The sequence below is a fragment of the Panulirus ornatus genome, chromosome 5 (genome assembly GCF_036320965.1).
Source record: "Panulirus ornatus isolate Po-2019 chromosome 5, ASM3632096v1, whole genome shotgun sequence".
NCBI lineage: Eukaryota > Metazoa > Arthropoda > Malacostraca > Decapoda > Palinuridae > Panulirus > Panulirus ornatus.
Genome location: NC_092228.1, coordinates 38,636,916 through 38,649,130, shown reverse-complemented (window position 1 = coordinate 38,649,130; position 12,215 = coordinate 38,636,916). Strand labels below are relative to the sequence as shown.

Genomic DNA, 12,215 nt, shown 5'->3' with positions numbered 1-12,215 from the left:
GATGTCTGACTTTTTTAGGAAAACTACCTCAACACATCATGTCGAGAGTAATTAACCGGTACATTAATAACAACTTTCACTTACGTGTTTGTTTACCAGACCACGGGGCTCGACCCGGACATGCGCGAGACTTGACCTGACTAACTGTGTGCTGCAAGGCTTGGCCTGCTTGTGTTTTGCGAGGCTTGGTCTGCCTGTGTGCTGCAAGGCTTGGCCTGCTTGTGTTTTGCGAGGCTTGGCCTGCCTGTGTGCTGCACCTCTGGGTTTACAAGAGTTGTTGTGGCCAGATGATGCGTTGACCAGTATGGGCGGGAGGACCCGCTCGTCAACCTGACTCGCCCTCTACCCACTGGGTAGTCTGGGTTGACTACTGCTCAACTCTAGGTTCATACAGCTTCAACCCTGTAGTGTCAAGGTCGGCTGACCGTCTCCCACTAGGCAGGAACAACAAGGTGTAGCCTGGGTCAGGTGTGGGGGAGGTGCAGGAGTGAGGTAGCCTGGGTCAGGTGTGGGGGAGGTGCAGAAGTGAGGTAGCCTGGGTCAGGTGTGGGGGAGGTGCAGGAGTGAGGGAGCCTGGGTCAGGTAAATATCAAGGGCGGTGTTATGACCAGCATGAGGCAGAATGTGGAAGTCCTTCACATGTTGTGTCATGACACACTTGGTCAATGTTTGTCACACTTAGTGATGGTGGTACAACCTAACCATAGCCAGCTTCCTCAACACGCCCCAACGTTACATACCCAACCTTAACAAGACGGTACCACCCCTGACCACGACGGTACAACCTTTCAAGACGGTCTGGCTTTGACCTAAGGTCTAGTTACAGGTTAAGTGTTTTAGATATCTGGGAGTGGATTTGGCAGCGGATGGAACCATGGAAGCGGAAGTGGATCATAGGGTGGGGGAGGGGGCGAAAATCCTGGGAGCCTTGAAGAATGTGTGGAAGTCGAGAACATTATCTCGGAAAGCAAAAATGGCTATGTTTGAAGGAATAGTGGTTCCAACAATGTTGTATGGTTGCGAGGCGTGGGCTATGGATGGAGCAGTGCGCAGGAGGGTGGATGTGCTGGAAATGAGATGTTTGAGGACAATATGTGGTGTGAGGTGGTTTGATCGAGTAAGTAATGTAAGGGTAAGAGAGATGTGTGGAAATAAGAAGAGCGTGGTTGAGAGAGCAGGATAGGGTGTTTTGAAATGGTTTGGGCACATGGAGAGAATGAGTGAGGAAAGATTGACCAAGAGGATATATGTGTCGGAGGTGGAGGGAACGAGAAGTGGGAGACCAAATTGGAGGTGGAAAGATGGAGTGAAAAAGATTTTGAGTGATCGGGGCCTGAACATGCAGGAGGGTGAAAGGCGGGCAAGGAATAGAGTGAATTGGATCGATGTGGTATACCGGGGTCGACGTGCTGTCAATGGATTGAATCAGGGCATGTGAAGCGTCTGGGGTAAACCATGGTAGGTTCTGTGGGGCCTGGATGTGGAAAGGGAGCTGTGGTTTTGGGAATTATTGCATGACAGGTGGAGACTGAGTGTGAACGAATGGGGCCTTTGTTGTCTTTTCCTAGCGCTACCTCGCACACATGAGGGGGGAGGGGGCTGTTATTCCATGTGTGGCGAGGTGGCGATGGGAATGAATAAAGGCAGACAGTATGAATTGTGTGCATGTGTATACATGTATATGTCTGTGTGTGTACATTGAGATGTATGGGTATGTATATTTGCGTGTGGGGACGTGTTTGTATATACATGTGTATGGGGGTGGGTTGGGCCATTTCTTTCGTCTGTTTCCTTGCGCTACCTCGCAAACGCGGGAGACAGCGACAAAGCAAAATAAATAAATTGGGAGGTGAGTTTGAATGGAGAAAAACTGGAGGAAGTGAAGTGTTTTAGATATCTGGGAGTGGATCTGGCAGCGGATGGAACCATGGAAGCGGAAGTGGATCATAGGGTGGGGGAGGGGGCGAAAATCCTGGGGGCCTTGAAGAATGTGTGGAAGTCGAGAACATTATCTCGGAAAGCAAAAATGGGTATGTTTGAAGGAATAGTGGTTCCAACAATGTTGTATGGTTGCGAGGCGTGGGCTATGGATAGAGTTGTGCGCAGGAGGATGGATGTGCTGGAAATGAGATGTTTGAGGACAATGTGTGGTGTGAGGTGGTTTGATCGAGTGAGTAACGTAAGGGTAAGAGAGATGTGTGGAAATAAAAAGAGCGTGGTTGAGAGAGCAGAAGAGGGTGTTTTGAAGTGGTTTGGGCACATGGAGAGGATGAGTGAGGAAAGATTGACCAAGAGGATATATGTGTCGGAGGTGGAGGGAACAAGGAGAAGAGGGAGATCAAATTGGAGGTGGAAAGATGGAGTGAAAAAGATTTTGTGTGATCGGGGCCTGAACATGCAGGAGGGTGAAAGGAGGGCAAGGAATAGAGTGAATTGGAGCGATGTGGTATACCGGGGTTGACGTGCTGTCAGTGGATTGAAGCAAGGCATGTGAAGCGTCTGGGGTAAACCATGGAAAGCTGTGTAGGTATGTATATTTGCGTGTGTGGACGTATGTATATACATGTGTATGGGGGGGGGGGGGGGTTGGGCCATTTCTTTCGTCTGTTTCCTTGCGCTACCTCGCAAACGCGGGAGACAGCGACAAAGTATAATAAAAATAAAAAAATAATATATATATATATATATATATATATATATATATATATATATATATATGATTGTGAGTATTTAATATAGACATAGTGGGCAGAGTCATTTTACAGGTAAGACTAACTATTCATAGTCTTACATAGTGGAGTGTCTCAGTGTACACAGACTCGCCAAGAATCTCTTTCTTAAAACTAAAACGTCACATCAAAGGTTGAGGTTATATTTACTGCTGCAAACACATTACCAAGTGCGCCTCATAAGTTCCCATATTTATTACGCTGGATATAATAGTTCAACGTTCTGAGCTAATGATCTTATGTGATGAAGTCTTTAACCTCACATACCAGCTATAATTATCATCATACACACATCTCTCAAGCACCACCTCACCTCTCTACCCTTGTACAACGTGTGTGTGTGTGTGTGTGTGTGTGTGTGTGTGTGTGTGTGTGTGTGTGTGTGTGTGTGCAAATAAGTTACTTCTCATTATGACAAAATCATAATATTCCACAATGTTCGGCATGTACAAAGATGCACGATAAAGACTAAATACTACACAATGTAAAGATTATAACCAAATACAACAGTTATAATGATGACTGCTGTGTCCTTCCTGGGATACAACAGTTATGATGATGACTGCTGTGTCCCTCCTGGGATACAACAGTTATAATGATGACTGCTGTGTCCCTCCTGGGATACAACAGTTATGATGATGACTGCTGTGTCCCTCCTGGGATACAATAGTTATGATGATGACTGCTGTGTCCCTCCTGGGATACAACAGTTATGATGATGACTGCTGTGTCCCTCCTGGGATACAACAGTTATAATGGTGACTGCTGTGTCCCTCCTGGGATACAACAGTTATAATGATGACTGCTGTGTCCCTCCTGGGATACAACAGTTATAATGATGACTGGGATATAATACAACAAGGATGGGCGTCCCACACGGCCATCACTAGGATGAGAAAGATGAAAACATGAGCATGATAGGAGGAGGTGAGCCTGGCCTGTGTGTGTGTGTGTGTGTGTGTGTGTGTGTAGCCCTGCTCGCTATATATAGCACCCTCCCGTCTGGCTGGCATAGTCCCCACCCGTCTCAGGCAGGGGGACCCAACACCTCTGACACACCTGTTGATTCCAAATATACACGACGCTTCCCCTCCTCCTCCTCCTCGTCGTCGTCGTCGTACAGTCGTCACTGGTGTTGACGAACATCAGCCAGGGTGTTCAGTTTAATACGTACATGTAATCTTCTTCTCTCGTCACAATAAAGATATCATGTTCGACACATTACACCAACAAGTACAACGTAAAACATACACCCGGTGACCTTGCTCTTACATGACACAAGTCATTGCCAGGCTTGGACCTGGCGAACAGCAACACCACCAGACACCGCTGGCTACCGTCAGGTGTTGTACGTTGGGCATGTCACACACACGACCACACCCGACCCTCACCTGCTGGGGATTGTTCTCTTGTGTGGTGGGGTAATGCTGTCACACCCTGCCACCATTACCAACCAAAACACTGGTCAGGGGCTGCCTGCCACCCTCAACAACCACAACACTGGTCAGGGGCTGCCTACAACCACTACCGCCATCAACAACCACAACACTGGATAGCGACTACTACTGCTTTCTATTAATCCAATGTTCACAAACATTATTCATCAGCTTCGCATGTATTCAATAAATATCATGAATTTATATATGTTCACAGGAAAAAGAGGGATGATGTTTTGACTCGTTTTCAAGGAACACTATAACTTTCAAGACTTCAAAAGGCGCGCGCGCGCGCACACACACACACACACACACACACACACACACACACACACCAAATAATACCTATTTTTCAGGCAGAGCAAAACCATTTTAACTGATTATCATCTAAAGTTAAATATTGAGACACGCCAGTGATGTGGACAGTGTACATACTGACCCGTGAAGTCATTATAGGAAATGTGTTAACCACAACACTGCAGACATTACGTCACTTACCGTCCTGTTGTAGTTTCATAATATATCTTTCCCCCTCCCAACACATCTTTCCCCCTCCCAACATATCTTTCCCCCTCCCAACATATCTTTCCCCCTCCCAACACATCTTTCCCCCTCCCAACATATCTTTCCCCCTCCCAACATATCTTTCCCCCTCCCAACATATCTTTCCCCCTCCCAACATATCTTTCCCCCTCCCAACACATCTTTCCCCCTCCCAACACATCTTTCCCCCTCCCAACATATCTTTCCCCCTCCCAACACATCTTTCCCCCTCCCAACACATCTTTCCCCCTCCCAACATATCTTTCCCCCTCCCAACATATCTTTCCCCCTCCCAACATATCTTTCCCCCTCCCAACATATCTTTCCCCCTCCCAACACATCTTTCCCCCTCCCAACATATCTTTCCCCCTCCCAACATATCTTTCCCCCTCCCAACATATCTTTCCCCCTCCCAACACATCTTTCCCCCTCCTAACATATCTTTCCCCCTCCCAACACATCTTTCCCCCTCCCAACATATCTTTCCCCCTCCCAACACATCTTTCCCCCTCCCAACATATCTTTCCCCCTCCCAACACATCTTTCCCCCTCCCAACACATCTTTCCCCCTCCCAACATATCTTTCCCCCTCCCAACATATCTTTCCCCCTCCCAACATATCTTTCCCCCTCCCAACATATCTTTCCCCCTCCCAACATATCTTTCCCCCTCCCAACATATCTTTCCCCCTCCCAACACATCTTTCCCCCTCCCAACATATCTTTCCCCCTCCCAACATATCTTTCCCCCTCCCAACATATCTTTCCCCCTCCCAACATATCTTTCCCCCTCCCAACATATCTTTCCCCCTCCCAACATATCTTTCCCCCTCCCAACATATCTTTCCCCCTCCCAACATATCTTTCCCCCTCCCAACATATCTTTCCCCCTCCCAACATATCTTTCCCCCTCCCAACATATCTTTCCCCCTCCCAACATATCTTTCCCCCTCCCAACATATCTTTCCCCCTCCTAACATATCTTTCCCCCTCCCAACATATCTTTCCCCCTCCCAACATATCTTTCCCCCTCCCAACATATCTTTCCCCCTCCTAACATATCTTTCCCGTTCTATTGCAGCAGTAATGACCCAGCACACGGGAGTCTGGGCCACACTGGTGCTGACCACAGTACCCTCGCCACAAATAAGTGTGGTGGTCAACATAGTGTGACTCAACAACATAATTCTATTTCCCTAAACAGACTGAAAAAGGCTTCCACATATGCATTATTTTCCACAATAGTTCACTCCCAACACAGAACCTTGTCCACACTTCTCATACAACAGCAAACTCAATTCTATACTAAAATCTCTAACAAATACGTAGTTCATCGTAGAAAATAATTGGAACAGAGGTAATGTAGTTTAGCATTGTATTTCCTTAAGATTCTTAGAGTACCTTCAACATGAACATAGTGAACATAAGATTGTTAACCTGTCGGCCACATCAGCTTATATAATTCATTCCGAGATCAACCAACCGCTCTATGCAATGACGCAAAGTCGGTTAACGAAAGGTCCATCTTCCTGGCATTATAATAATCGACCTCTCCATCAAGATCATTCAATTTCGTCGTTTATATTCAAGACAAACATGTATTACCACACGAGGTTTCTCCGAGACTAAAGAAGACTTCTCTTGGCAAGACCTGTTGTAGTCAACACTACGGAAGCAACGACGGTGTTGCTACATTAGTTTACTCTAATTTCAAACACTTGAGGAGGTTCATTTACTCTCTTCCATCTGTTGTACTACAGCCCAGCCGATAACAACGCTTGATCACGTTACCATAACCCCAAATACGCCTCCGGCAGTATTTCCGATAACAGCTGAGTGTACCTACCGCCTGATGACCTTCCAATAAACCCGCCACTAGACCAATCTTGTACATGACATTGGCCTTCACTCGAAGCCATTCATACACGTCCTAGCTGGCCAGACCTGGTCTACCCTGCCGCAATCATGGTGAAACGAAATTCACATAGAAGCTCGCAAATCCTGTGACTGCATAGTAAACCCCAGTACAAACCTCCACATTACTTCCTGCTACACCTTAACGAGGAACGTAAGGATGTGAGAGGTTTGGGTAGGGCGTCCGAGAGGTTTAGCATCTTCCGTGAGAAGTTTACGCTCCTTCAACTGAGTTTGCTGTGCACTTCTCCCGTCTGGCATGGCGGGATGCCACTAACCTTGACTTGTCAGCTCTGCTCACCTGGTTTTGGGCACCCCAGCGGGGCCCTTTAATCTTGTGTTGTTATTCCTCGTCTCGACGGTATCGTAAAGGTGAGAAACTGTTTGTGCAGACGAATACTTGACGTCAGAGCAGCGTAGTTTACACTCCCACTTAATTCCTTCCAAACTGAGGATTGGGAGAATTGAGCTTTATGTAGCAACTCACCGCACTGGGGCGGAGTTAGTGTTCAACTCCCGCACCAATCATAATCCGTTACTGAAGCCCGCGGCCAATAGTTGTGTCCGGCACATAACATTTCGGTCTGCATCATCAGCTGATGTTTAAAAGGCAACAAAAGTATTCTCAAACAACATCTAGCTTCTTTACGTATTATTGTGTACCCTGACACCTGTGCAGCACACACGAACCCCATACACTCCTGTCATTTCCCCAGATGCTCACATCTCGCCAAGTCCTCTACCTGGAAAGGCTGGCCAGATGAGGGCGAGAGGACAGGTAGGTAGACCTGCATGCAGGAAGCGACTGAGACAGCCAACATAAAGTCAGCAGATGTAAATACAGTTCAGACACACAAGCAACTTCAAGTAAAGAAAAACAAACAGCTTAGGTTTGGGGTGATGACTGATTTCAGATTTCAAAAGTTTGTCATCAAGATTGACTAATGTCGCTATGATCAAGAGAGTTGTCGATATAGAAATTTTCCCTTATGTTAGACAGTCATGGGCTGAGGCCGCTCATGTGGGATATGCTTGTCAGCCAGGTTAATAATTATATGATTTCACCAGTTAAACAAAAATGTTAATTTGCTGATTTAACGAAGATATTTCCTCTCGTACCAACAGAAGTCAGTATGTTATCCCTAATATGTTATCAAAAAATAATGAGCTTTCTTATTATCGATACCCTCGTCTCCGTAATATATATATATATATATATATATATATATATATATATATATATATATATATATATATATATATATATATATATATAAGACGTGTACGTGTAGGAAGACAGGAAAGTGATTGGTTCTCATTGAATGTTGGTTTGCTGCAGGGGTGCGTGATGTCTCCATGGTTGTTTAATTTGTTTAATTTGTTTATGGATGGGGTTGTTAGGGAGGTGAATGCAAGAGTTTTGGAAAGAGGGACAAGTATGCAGTCTGTTGTGGATGGGAGAGCTTGGGAAGTGAGTCAGTTGTTGTTCGCTGATGATACAGCGCTGGTGGCTGATTCGGGTGAGAAACTGCAGAAGCTGGTGACAGTTTGGTAAAGTGTATGAAAGAAGAAAGCTGGGAGTAAATGTGAATAAGAGCAAGGTTATTAGGTACAGAAAGGTTGAGGGACAAGTCAACTGGGAGGTAAGTTTGAATGGAGAAAAACTGGAGGAAGTGAAGTGTTTTAGATATCTGGGAGTGGATTTGGCAGCAGATGGAACCATGGAAGCGGAAGTGAACCATAGGGTGGGGGAGGGGGTGAAAGTTCTGGGAGCATTGAAAAATGTGTGGAAGTCGAGATCGTTATCATGGAAAGCAAAAATGGGTATGTTTGAAGGAATAGTGGTTCCAACAATGTTATATGGTTGCAAGGCGTGGGCTATGGATAGAGTTGTGCGGAGGAGGGTGGATGTGCTAGAAATGAGATGTTTGAGGACAATATGTGGTGTGAGGTGGTTTGATCGAGTAAGTAATGAAAGGGTAAGAAAGATGTGTGGTAATAAAAAGAGTGAGGTTGAGAGAGCAGAAGAGGGTGTTTTGAAATGGTTTGGTAACATGGAGAGAATGAGTGAGGAAAGATTGACAAAGAGGATATATATGTCAGAGGTGGAGGGAACGAGGAGGAGTGGGAGACCAAATTGGAGGTGGAAAGATGGAGTGAAAAAGATTTTGAGTGATCGGGGCCTGAACATGCAGGAGGGTGAAAGGCGTGCAAGGAATAGATTGAATTGGAACGATGTGGTATATCGGGGTCGACGTGCTATCACTGGATTGAACCAGGGCATGTGTAACGTCTGGGGTAAACCATGGAAGGTTTTGTGGGGCCTGGATGTGGAAAGGGAGCTGTGGTTTCGGTGCATTATACATGACAGCTAGAGACTGAGTGTGAACGAATGTGTCCTTTGTTGTCTTTTCCTAGCGCTACGTCGCGCACATGCGGGGGGAGGGGGTTGTCATTTCATGTGTGGCGGGGTGGCGACGAGAATGAATAAGGGCAGACAGTATGAACATTTACATCATATATATATATATATATATATATATATATATATATATATATATATATATATATATATATGAAGTGACCCAAGGTCACAATAATGACGTCGCCATTAGCAATGGACAGATTGTGCCCTCATCTGACCTAATAATCCTCGGATGAATGTATCTGGTGTCCCATCCTCACATCTGCACCAGCAGATGTCGGCGGTAGCAGGTCAAAAGCTGCCGCTGTAATTATAGATGATTTCCATAAGAAGCGCCGCTCTTACCTACTTAACCTATAGTCCACCATTCAGCTTCAACGTCTCTAATTCCCTTTAGGAATAGCTACCCCTCACAGACCTGACTTCATCGCCTTTTAAAGCCCGTATATCACCGCAGCAAACAGTCAGGCTCACCACTGGACAACAAATGCACTACTCCGGTACCTTAAGTCTTGGCCATGTGACTCAGGCCGCCCTTAGGTGTCTCCGTCAGACGAGGTCCCCAACGGGACTCCCTAAACTTCATCTTCCTTGCAGGTTTAACTGTGGTGCCCCATCTCCTACATCCTCCCTCAGCTGAACTCGTGTGGGACATCGCTGCCGCCCGTCACGAACAGAAGCTGCAACAACGAAGGTCCTACAGCCACGCCTGCGGCACTCCTGCATCCATAGTGTCTCTCCTGGAGCCTCATACAACCCAAGCACTATTCTGCCGTCACTACACACTCACCAGGAGCCTCCTGCTTCCCTGTCTCAATTCGGCAGTCGCCGCACACTCCAGCCAGCAGCCGCGACACGGGATACACTCACCTTCTTCTACAGGGGCTCGCTCTATGTTCATTCGGCAGCCTGGCACTTGTCCCACGTGACCCTGCTTCATCTAACGCCTACCATCGTAGGATTCCTGCCAAGCCTGCTTCGTATTTCTCAACTTGCCACAACTAACCTCTTTTCCTCCTATAATCCTGATACCTTTATCGCCGTTATCCCAACTTGGATAACCTATCTACTAAAGCATTGCTGTTTAATGTTTCCATGTCCTCTCTGATATACCACTCCAATAAAACACAACCAGAACACTCGTTAAATACATATGTGCGATCTTGAACAGTTAACTTTGTAATGTTTACCTCGTCATTACGAGTGGTGAAATAACAAGAAACCGTCATCCCGACCAGTCACTTACGACTATGCTTAACTTTATCCCATCTTGACTAAAATGATAGTTGTAGGCGCGGGAGCTACACTATTTGGGAGTAGAGTCCAATGCGCATACACTTTTTCCTTATGTTATCAAGCTCGCTTTATGCTAAAGTTTACTGATATACAAACGTTTGTATTCGAGGAATATCCACACGTCCCATCAACCAGAGTTGATTGTTGTTAGTGTCGCACTAGAATGCAATTAGTACTATACGGGTTTTCGACACCGCTCTGCAACTGTTAACTATCAATTGGTGGTGGTGACTTAGGCTACAGCTACATCTACAATACATTACATCAAATAATATAAATTTGGCTACAAATGAACTACAGCGTACACTTGTTCTAAGACAAGAGTATCATTCCTTAATAAATTTTGTCTACAAGAAAGCTTAACATGTATGTGCAATGGCTTCGGGAAATTAAGAATGTCTGGCACGAATTGTGCTACAATATGGTATACATAATTACAGTAATATACGCTCACCTTGGGTGTTATTTCCTCGCTATTCATTCAGTCTCCAATTCTTTCTCGTCCAGTGGTTCCTCTCATCAAGAGCAGACAACGTGAGGCTGGTTACCCTCTGATGAATGCTGGGACATGTCTCATTATCGGGAGCTGTGATACCCGCCGCGGTGATCCAATTTTCTCGTAACTGAAACTCTGACAACTCTCATTAACGTGCGGCAGTAAGGTCCAACCAGACGGTGCACGCTGACCATTGTTTACATGAGCCAAACTGAGGGGAAAACACCTTTTAAATTGAACGCCATACTACGTCCAATACACTGTGAAGGAAACATAAATATTTTTCTCATGTACAAATTATATGAGAAGCCCGACAATATTCGAGAATACTGAAGGGAAAGGCATCATACTAAGGTTTAACATTAAAAATGCATTGTTATTAAGATAAGAGTTATCAATTATTGTAATATTGTAACATCTTCAAATACCAACTTATAATCCTCCCTATAAACGTATAAATCAATACCGGCGTCATTTGAATAGTTAGGCATCATCGTATATGAGACCGACATGATGATGATGATGATGATGATGGGGGCTCATGTAGTTCTATGGGTCGGATAATTACTGAGGGGGTCAAGTTATTATGGCTTAGGTTATCAATTTATGAACCAGATCATTACTCTCGGGTTATTGCATTATGTTTAAGGCCACACAATTACTCTGGGTGTCAGGCCATTATTCTGGGGTCATTTCATAATCACTGGGGCCACACCATTACTCTGGGGGGGTCAGGTCATTACTCTGGGGTCATAGTAATACTCTGAAGGTCAGACTGTAACGTTATTTCCCAGGTACACTCGACAGATGTCCTCCATAGTCTCCCTGGTGGTGACGTAACGTTCATCCCGTCATAAGCCCACGTCGTCGCACTGACCCCGACCCACACCTAAACCTGTCTTAATCCCGGCAAACTAACGTAAAAGACGCTTGACCTTGCCTGGCCCCTCCTTAACCCCACCCCCTCCCCACGGATACCAATGTTAATAGGACAAGCAACCAGCATGACGTAATTCATAAATACTCGATCTATCCATATTTCATTTGGGTATGTTTAGCCATAAGTTAACAGTGGCTGCAGGTATTTCGCACAAGAACATGTAACAGAAATATGGGTTGGAAGCCTAATGACATTAAAACTATCAAGCTATTATTGACGGTGAGTTTCTATCGAGAGAGTAAGGCATATGTGCGAGTAGGCAGAAAGGAAGGCCTGCGCAAGGTGTATAATGTCACCATGGTTCTATAATATGATAATGCATAAGATAGTGAGGGAAGTAAACACAACAGTCTTAGAGAGAGGAACAGGTATGCAGTCTGCTGGGCGTGAAGGGACCTGGGAAATGGGTCAGTTGTTTGCTAATGACATAGCACTGG

General features: G+C 45.5%; 1 protein-coding gene across 2 annotated transcripts in view; it reads right to left on the bottom strand.

The window, feature by feature from the left end:
• LOC139748667 (hexosaminidase D-like) overlaps positions 1-10,817 on the bottom strand; it is a 111,360-nt gene extending 100,543 nt beyond the window's left edge. The window contains exon 1 of one of the 2 annotated variants that reach the window (XM_071661931.1): positions 10,797-10,817. The gene's annotated coding sequence lies outside the window, so the exon portion shown is untranslated. Of the gene's footprint in view, positions 1-6,922; positions 7,056-10,796 lie in introns of those variants that run through there. The other variant, XM_071661936.1, reaches the window with a different exon arrangement.
• Between the last annotated feature and the right edge of the window lie 1,398 nt (positions 10,818-12,215).